The sequence below is a fragment of the Amborella trichopoda genome, chromosome 12 (genome assembly GCF_054954075.1).
Source record: "Amborella trichopoda isolate Santa Cruz 75 chromosome 12, AtrichopodaSantaCruz75HAP2 v2.0, whole genome shotgun sequence".
Taxonomy (NCBI): domain Eukaryota; kingdom Viridiplantae; phylum Streptophyta; class Magnoliopsida; order Amborellales; family Amborellaceae; genus Amborella; species Amborella trichopoda.
Window position 1 is genome coordinate 27,290,341 of NC_142347.1, and position 8,936 is coordinate 27,299,276.

Here is an 8,936-nt window from a genome sequence, read left to right on the forward strand (position 1 = left end):
GGATCCAACCAAGAGGAAAAAGAGACTTTTCATCCTGAATAATGTGTAATTCCTGCTCGTTAAAGTTTGGCACTGCCCTTCATGTGTTTCTTTGCCTAAGATTTAACCTTGACCTAAGATTTAACTTTGACCCCTCTCTCTCTCTCTCTCTCTCTCTCAGCCCTTTGTATTTTAGTTTTTTGGTCCTTTTTGTCGGATGTATGACATTGTGATGGGTTGTGTGTTTTGATTGTGGTAGATGTTGGTCACAACTTGTGGCAGTCAAATTAGAACTTTTCTGATGCAAATTGGAGTCTCACATCGCTCAGCCCCACAAACTCGTAGTAATGTGCAGTTATGAAACATATGATCACAGGTTTCATCGTCTTCTTTGACTCACAAAGCAAGTGATAATTGATGGGGTAGAGGGACAGGGCAGATAGAGAGAGAAAGAGAGATTGAGAGAGGGCGGGGTAGAGTGAGAGGGGTAGAGAGCAGGTAGAAAGAGGGGGGTAGAGTGAGAAGGAAGGTAGAATGAGAGAAGGGGGTGGAAAGAGATGGGTAGAGAGGAGGGAGGGTAGGTAGAGACAGAAAGAGAGACCGAGAAGGTGGGTAGAGAGATAATAAATACATTTTCGTCCCAATTTTATTGATTTCTTGATTGGAGGTTAAATACAAAATAAAATAAAATAGTATAAGGTTTAAGGGGTGATACTAAAAATATTATTAGGGGAAGATGTTTACAAAGTTCATTTTGGAAGTATCTATAATTTTCCTTTTTTCTGAAAATAATTTATCACTATTTAAACCTTGTACAACAAGGGAGATGTAGAAGCAAAAGAAGAGCAAACAAAAAAGACAAAGTTGAGGAGCACAAGATCGCTTATGGCAGCAGGAGGAGGTCGCCTCTTAGATCGGCATTAGCGATGCAGCTTTGGCAAGCTCATCAGCCATATTAATCCTTTCGCTGTAAATGTGTTGAAATTGAACCTCTTGCGGTCCTAATTGATGTCCTATCTCGTACATGATCTGCTGCAGTATCCAAGGGGGTTTTTGGCGGTCTTTACAGCGCATAATGACGTTTAACGAGTACCCTTCAAGGACAACTCTTTTATGTTCTTGGTGCAGGGAGAAAATAACACGCCAATAGTAACAACAAAAAGAAAAAGGTTGAGAGAATATATCAAAGATTATACCTTCTCTCGAATATACCCAAAAAACAATAAGAGAATCCACTCAAAAAACAATGTCTTCACGAGACCAAATTCTATTCAACTCCTTCACTCATTTACAATGAAGGGAGATTTATCTTTAAACAGTCTAAAAAAAAGATAAACAATAACTAAACAAAAAACTCTCTCTAGACGGACTTTTCCTACTTTATCTGTTCTCCGTATTTTCTCTCTTAATCTATTTTCTCTCATCCCTATTTTCTCTTTCTTAACTTTACATGCCAAAGATGTGCTTCTAAAATAGTTAGCCCACGTTTTACCTAAAGCCTCCACAACTTTGGTTATTGTTGAAAAGATAAACCCTTTAGATTTAACCTTACTATTTATATTCCTCAAACTAACCAATGCAATTGATCAAATATCAATTCACACACAAAATAAACTCAAACTCATGCCTACATAATTATCCAAACTCAAACTCATGCCCACATAACTATCCCTGCGCACCTCCTATTCTTGAAGAGATAAACTATATATATATATATATATCTATTTATATTCCTCAAACTAACCAATCCAATTGATCAAATATCAATTCACACACAAAATAAACTCAAACTCATGCCCACATAACTATCCCTGCGTACCTCCTATTCTTGAAGAGATAAACTATATATATATATTATTTTTTATTATTTTTTTATTATTTTTATTTTCTCTCTCTGTATCATTCTCCCGAGGTTGGGAGTAGCTCAACCTCGAGCTTGATTCAAAGTGGATCTCATTCTTCATCACCATGGAGTACTATTTCTTAAATTTGATCTTCTGAAACTTCTTCCTCTTCCTTAGTTAATTGTACCTCCATCTTTTTTCTTGAGCATTCAAACGCACAATGTCCTGATTCGTTGTATCGATAACACATAAACTTTGCAATATTTTTTTTTTCTTCATTAAATCTTGGTTGGCGTAAAACCTCATTTTGAGTGTAAAATTGTTTACAAATTGAAAAGCTCCACTTAATGTCCATGGTCAATGTAGAAAAACGTCATTCCTAATGGTAGGTTGAAGGCCATTTACATATCGAGCAATCTTTCGTCCTTCCGTCTCTTGGGGTTGTTTCGAGCAACTAATCGATAAAACTTTTCAGTATAATTTTTATTTTTTATTTTTTCATTTTGTCGAAGATTTTGGAGTTCTTGAAAGAAAATTTGTTCATGATCCGCAAGAAGAAAATTTTATTTCAATTTATTTTTCATCTTTTGTCAGTCATTATTTTTTTTCTTCCCACTACGAAGTCGAGATTGTTGAACTTGCTCCCACCAGGCCGCATAATACCCGCGGAGCTTGGTAGCAACATGTTTAACCTTGCGTTCCTCTGGCAATTCACTCCATTCAAAATAACTCTCAATTGCACTCAACCAATCAATAAAACCTTCATTGAGGAGCTTACCATGAAATTTTAGAAGATCGACTTTAATACCAAAATCATGTGGTCACTTTATAGGATGCAGATCTGACCTGTAATCTTCGTTACGCTCGAAATCAATACCCTAGGTTTGTCCTGGAGTTACTGATGCCAAATTAATGTGGTTGTGAGTACCTTCTTCACGAGGAAGATTGTTCTCCAACCGCTGCAACCTCTGATCCAACTGTTGCATCCCTTGTTCTTCACGAGGACTATTGTTCTCCAACCGCAACAACTTCTGATCCAATCGTTGCATCTCCTGATTCATCTCACGTACTTCAGTCCGAACATCCTTTACGGCTTTAGTCAAAATTTTTATAGCATGTCCTCAGCGATCATCCATAGCAGGAGCAGGATTAGCTTGATTAGAAGCAACAAGATAAACTTAATTAGCCTTTGGTGGCATTGTAAACAATCAGATCTCTCTTGATCTAACTTGCTCTCTGTAGATCTAACTTGCTCTCTATAGATCTAACTTACTCAGATCTAACTTGCTTTGATACCAATTGATGCAGGAAAAAAATAACACGAGAATAATAACAATAAAAAAAAGCAAGGTTGAGAGAATATATCATCTCTCAAAGTACTGCAAGGGAATCCACCCTAAAAACATTCTCTGCACGAGACCAAATTCTATTCAAGTCATTCACTGATTTACAATGAAGCGAGATTTCCCTTTAAATAGACTAAAAGAAAGATAAACAATAACTAAATAAAAAAAATATTTTTCCTACTTTATCTCTCATCCTTATTTTCTCTCTTAACCTATTTTCTCTCATCCCTATTTCTCTTTTTTAACTTCACGTGCCAAAGATTTGTTTCTAAAATAGTTAGCATAGTTTTACCCAAAGCCTCCCCAACATTGGTTATTGTTGAAAAGATAAACCCTCTAGATTTAACCTTATCATATCTATATTCTTCAAACTAACCTACCCAATTGATCAATATCAATTCGGGCACAAAATAAACTCAAACTCATGCCCATCTGCGCACCTCTTATTCTTGAAGAGATAAACTCATAATAATAATAATAATAATAATAATAATAATAATAATAATAATAATAATAATAATAATAATAATAATAATAGTAATAATAATAGTAATAGTAATAAGAATAGTAATAAGAATAGTAATAGTAATAGTAATAGTAATAGTAATAATAATAATACTAATAATAATAATAATAATTTTTCTTTTTTCTTCTCTACATCAGTTCTTCCTGCAAGCAGCTGGTACCATGGTTTAGAGCCCATAATTCTACTTCTGCTGCTACAAGACAGCATGGGGGAATCGAATAGAAAAAGATTACCTTGCCTTCATGATCCCTTAGCAGTCCTCCGCATCCAGCTATTTCATTTTCCCTGCTAGAGCGCTTCCATCGAAATTAAGCTTCACTACTGTCGCTGTCTTGTCTTGAGGGTGGTTCAAAGTGAAGCAAATAATCCATACTAAGTAAATATTTTTCCTTTGATAAGCCCCTGAAATCCTTCCATGCTTGTGTCCTGAGCGCGATAAACATGACGATGGCTTTTTTACTTTAATCCCATCAAATGCTCTTCGCTTTCTCTCCTTCCATGTCTGCCACAACTCTCCAGCCACTATAATGCCTCACAATTTGATACATAATTTGGTAAAAGCAGGAAGCCATATCAAGAACCAAAAACTAGGATAGAGACTATCATTATGTTGGATTCTAATCAACCCGTCGTGCTTATGAAGAGTCTCTTTTTTAATGAAGAGACTCTGTTTCTATTGATCAATATGAATATACAAGTTGGTTTTATATAGACAAATACAAATAACAAAAATAGAAATAAATTACATATATATATATATATATATATATATATATAATATACCTGGACTTACTATAAAATATAGGAAACAGCACAAACCCATAATGGTCCGTCAATGTTTTATGAAAATGTTTTGCGTAAAAAGAGGCTTCACAACTTTACAGTAGGGTATAGGAACTTGAAAAAAAAAAAACAATATACTAGAGCGTGAAAAGGGGAGGTAGCCTCCAAACTTAGAGCGTAGAAAGCAAACACACAGAAAATGAAGAGATAGAAAATGATGAGTTGGAGAAAACACAAAAAAAAAAGGAAAAAAAGGAAAAAAAGAAAAATATTAAAGAAAGTGTATATTTTTTATATTTTTAATTATAGAAGGTGTACATTATAATCAATGTATATGGGAAGGCCATGTGCAGTTTCCTGTATTTTATGGTAAGCCCGGGTATATTATAGGTGTATATGGTTTATTTATATTTGTGTTATATATATTTGTCTATATAAAACATGTTTGTATATTTATATTGATCAATAGACACTGAGTCTCTTCAGAGAAACCTGAGACTCTTCACAGAGCTTGATTAGAATCCAACATCAAACAGAATAGGTGAAGAGGTAGTGCAAATGTTGGAGCATCTAGAGGCTTTGCTCAAGAGTATACAAATAAAAAATTTCTTGACTAGAAAACATAAAATACAAGTCCAATATTGAATTCACAGCCCTTTTCTCTTGGGCATATGCCACAATTACATAAAATCCAAAGACCCCAAAATTATAAAATAAAACTTCAATTAGTCCTACAAATGTTCCCCACTCATTAACCTAGAGATTGAGCTTGATCAACCACAAAGCATAAAGCATTACGAACATTTCATTATAGGAAAAATTTCGTACTGAACCTTAATTCCCCTATCTCATTTCATGGTAGACCCCCATCCCGTTTCCCTTTCAAGCCACATAAAGAAACCCCTGAGGATTTCACCATACCCCCTCATCTCTTATTTCTCTTATTTATTCATTTTTGACCATAGAAGTTAGCCAACAAATCATTTTATATCATCTCAACTCAAAAACCTTTTTAGCCTAGTCTTCCCCTTTTCAACCCCATCTCTCTCATCTTTTTTCTCCTTTTTTCATTTCACTACGGTGAGCTCTCTCTCTATCCCTCTCTATACTATGGCAAAGGTTCTCTCTCTTTCCATTCACCACAGTGGCAACCCTTAGAGTATGCTCGCCTCTCTCCCTCTCACGGTTAGTTTCTCTCTCTCTAAATTTTACAGTAGGTTCATCTCTCTTTGAATCTCTTTCTCTCTCTAATGGCTAACCCCAAAACTCTTAAATCCTTTTTGCTCTAAACTCAATAGATGACTTACACTTTTCTCTTTAATCTTGAGTTTCAGTCCTCTCTAACCAACGTTTCCCTCTTTAACCCTAATCGTCAATTTTATCATATACTTGACGGGTTACTTGCATAAATCCCTTCAAGTTTAGTAAAAGCAAAAAGATTGTTTTAGAGAGAGAGAGAGAGAGAGAGAGAGAGAGAGAGGGAGGAAGATAACTCATACAAGAATGTATTTAATATGGTATCTAATATATACATAACATATTTATAAGACCAAATAACAAAATCAAGTTGGAAAAAGATTGATAGGGATGAGGGATAAATGGTTAGAAAGAGAAATCACATGGCCATTAGAGAGAAATTGCATAGCACATGGCCATTAAAGATAAATCATATGATACATGGTCATTAGCGAGAAAGGAATTAGCTGCAGAATTTAGAGAGAGATTAACATGTAAGAGGGGAGGAGAGAGACCAATATGAGAGAAAGAGAGCGTGGTGATTTGAGAGTGGGAGATATAATGGGATTGAAAAGAGAAAACATGGTTAAAAAGGTTTTTGGATTGAGATGGTATAAAATAATTTGTTGGAACTAATTTCTATGGTCAAAAGTGAATAAACAAGGAAAATAAGAGATGGGGGGTACAGTGAAATCCTTGGGGGTTTCCTTGTGCCACTTGAAAAGAAAACGGAAAGAAGGTCTAACATGAAACAAAATAGGGAATTAAGGTTCCATAAGAAATTTTCCCTTCATTATAATACTGTTCTTGAATTATAATGAACTTTAATTACATGAACACTACAACACCTTAAGTTCAATCTCTACAATACAAAATCATAAAACAAGTGTGCACTAGGCATGGGAAGCCATGATAAGTTTCTGAATGGTACCCAGATTAACTCCAACGGATTTAATTAGACCCCGGATTATGACCTCTCTTGATAGCATAGGATTCAAGAGGTCAAATTTAATCACAAGGGATCACAAGGGAAGCATGCACCACTACAATTTTCAACCACACTACAGGTGCTAAACCTAAATCATGTTCAACAAAATAGGGCCTTAAATGAATCACGTGTGGGAAATAGAGAGGGCCCATGTGAGAGATAGAGGTATGTAGTTGAGGATGTATCCATGCAAATAATTAAGCAAGTGCCTTAGAGAACTTGGGCATAATGGGGGCTTATTTAAATGTATTTGTAGGGCAATAAAGAGGTCTTTTACTCACTGGTTTCTCTTTCAAGAACTCAGAAAATTTCAGGTAAGAAAGACTCAAGAGAATTCAAAACTATAGGCACAAGAAGCTAGTATGGAATGGACAATTAAAGAGAGCTTAAATGGACAAAAAGAGGGAGGTTACCTTGCTGTTAAACTTGATTTACAACAAGCAGTTGAGCCTCAACGATGAGAGAAAGATCTCCTCCAAGTTGCATGCAAATGGCTTCAATGGTGTATAGAACAGTCTTTCTTTTCAATGCCGTATTCCTCTCATATGATCTCTCATGAGAAAATCTCTTAAGGCAAAACAAGGAGGTGGTGCATTCCACTATGGATATCTCACTCTCTAGGTTTTTCAAAAAGGCGGGAGAAATTAAGTTGCATGGTCATATTATGCGACTAAATTTGATCCTTAGATTAGATTTTCTAAATGACAAGAGAGGCTTATGATTCTAGCTAAAATCAACACCGTTCATAGCTATCATAGGAGGTTAAGATTAATAACCATTATCACTACATAAATACTAAATTATCTCCTATTTTCTCTTGAATGAATTTGTAAATCATTTCATTTGAAAAATCCTGGGTTTAGACGCCATCAATCCACACCATCAATTTTTCTAATTTGAAAATCATTTCATTGAAAACCCTAGGTTTTAGATGCCATCAATCCACACCATCAATATTTCAAACTTGAAAATCATTTCATTGAAAATGTTGGGTTTTAGATGCCATCAATCCATACCATCAATTTTCAAATCAATGCATACGAAAAATCACAACCACTCTCTCTCTATGTGGGAAGTCTCACTCCTCCATTCTCTTTCTTACTGAAATAAGGCTCATCTCTTTCAACATGTCATTTTCCACACATTCTATGTCATACTTCACACACTTATTATCATAGGCTCATACATGTATATCACAGTCCCACATGCATCCAATTCCTGATCAACATACTAACATATACTTTTTGATCTAAGATACTATTGGATTGAAATTCCCTTATTTTAAGAAAATATCTCTGATATTTTATCCATATGTTCATACACTTATGCGTGTCAAAAAGCCTTTAAATCAAACTACACTTATCTAAAATAAGTGCACACAACAAACAAGGGCTAGGGCAAGCCACCCCATGGCTACCCACGTCAACCTCCACATTAGCCACATGGAGTGGCATAGCATCCATGTGAGGGCCATGTCGCATACATTATCCACTGCTGTGGCATCTCCCACGTGCGCCCAATCCTGGATTAGAATTTTGTGTAAACAATTTTAGAAATCTAATTTTGCTCAAATAAAAAATTATAAAAATTCTCAAAAATCACTATAATCCATTCTCAGACATTTTATATCAAAATGAACTAGATTTGTATCTTAGAAAAATATAAATAAGAAAATTAGGATCTTCATGAGATGAAATTAGGCAATATGGTACTCCATTGAGCTAGATCAGAACAACAAGCCATTTTCTCAAGTTGGCCAAACAAGACCTATGTCCTACAATCTATAGCAGAGGCCATGCTTGCCTCATTAAAGCTGACTCAATAAATGGCTTGGATTCTAGATTAACAGTGGATTACAGGTACGCCCCCAAGGATGTGGATGTCTACTCTCTAGCATGTGTGCATAACTCTGATAAGCGAATCATATCTTGTCAGAGTAGCTTCCCATTTGTGTCTGTTCATACAAATGCTATGAGAATACTTGAGGTTAGGGATTTAGCTTATGTCGTCTCTAAGCCTAGTCTTCTCATAAAGGGCTTACTCTCAATTTTTTCTATATAGTCATTAGATTCTCAAAATTTTCTCTCATGCCTTGATTCACACATACATGAGGTGTTCTTGTACCATACTTAACTAGAGGAGACCCTCAAACCACTCAGTTTTTAAGCCCTACAAACATGCCTTACTACCCAAAGTTGTGGGAGGGGACTTTTTGGATCTCACTCTGCCAAGAT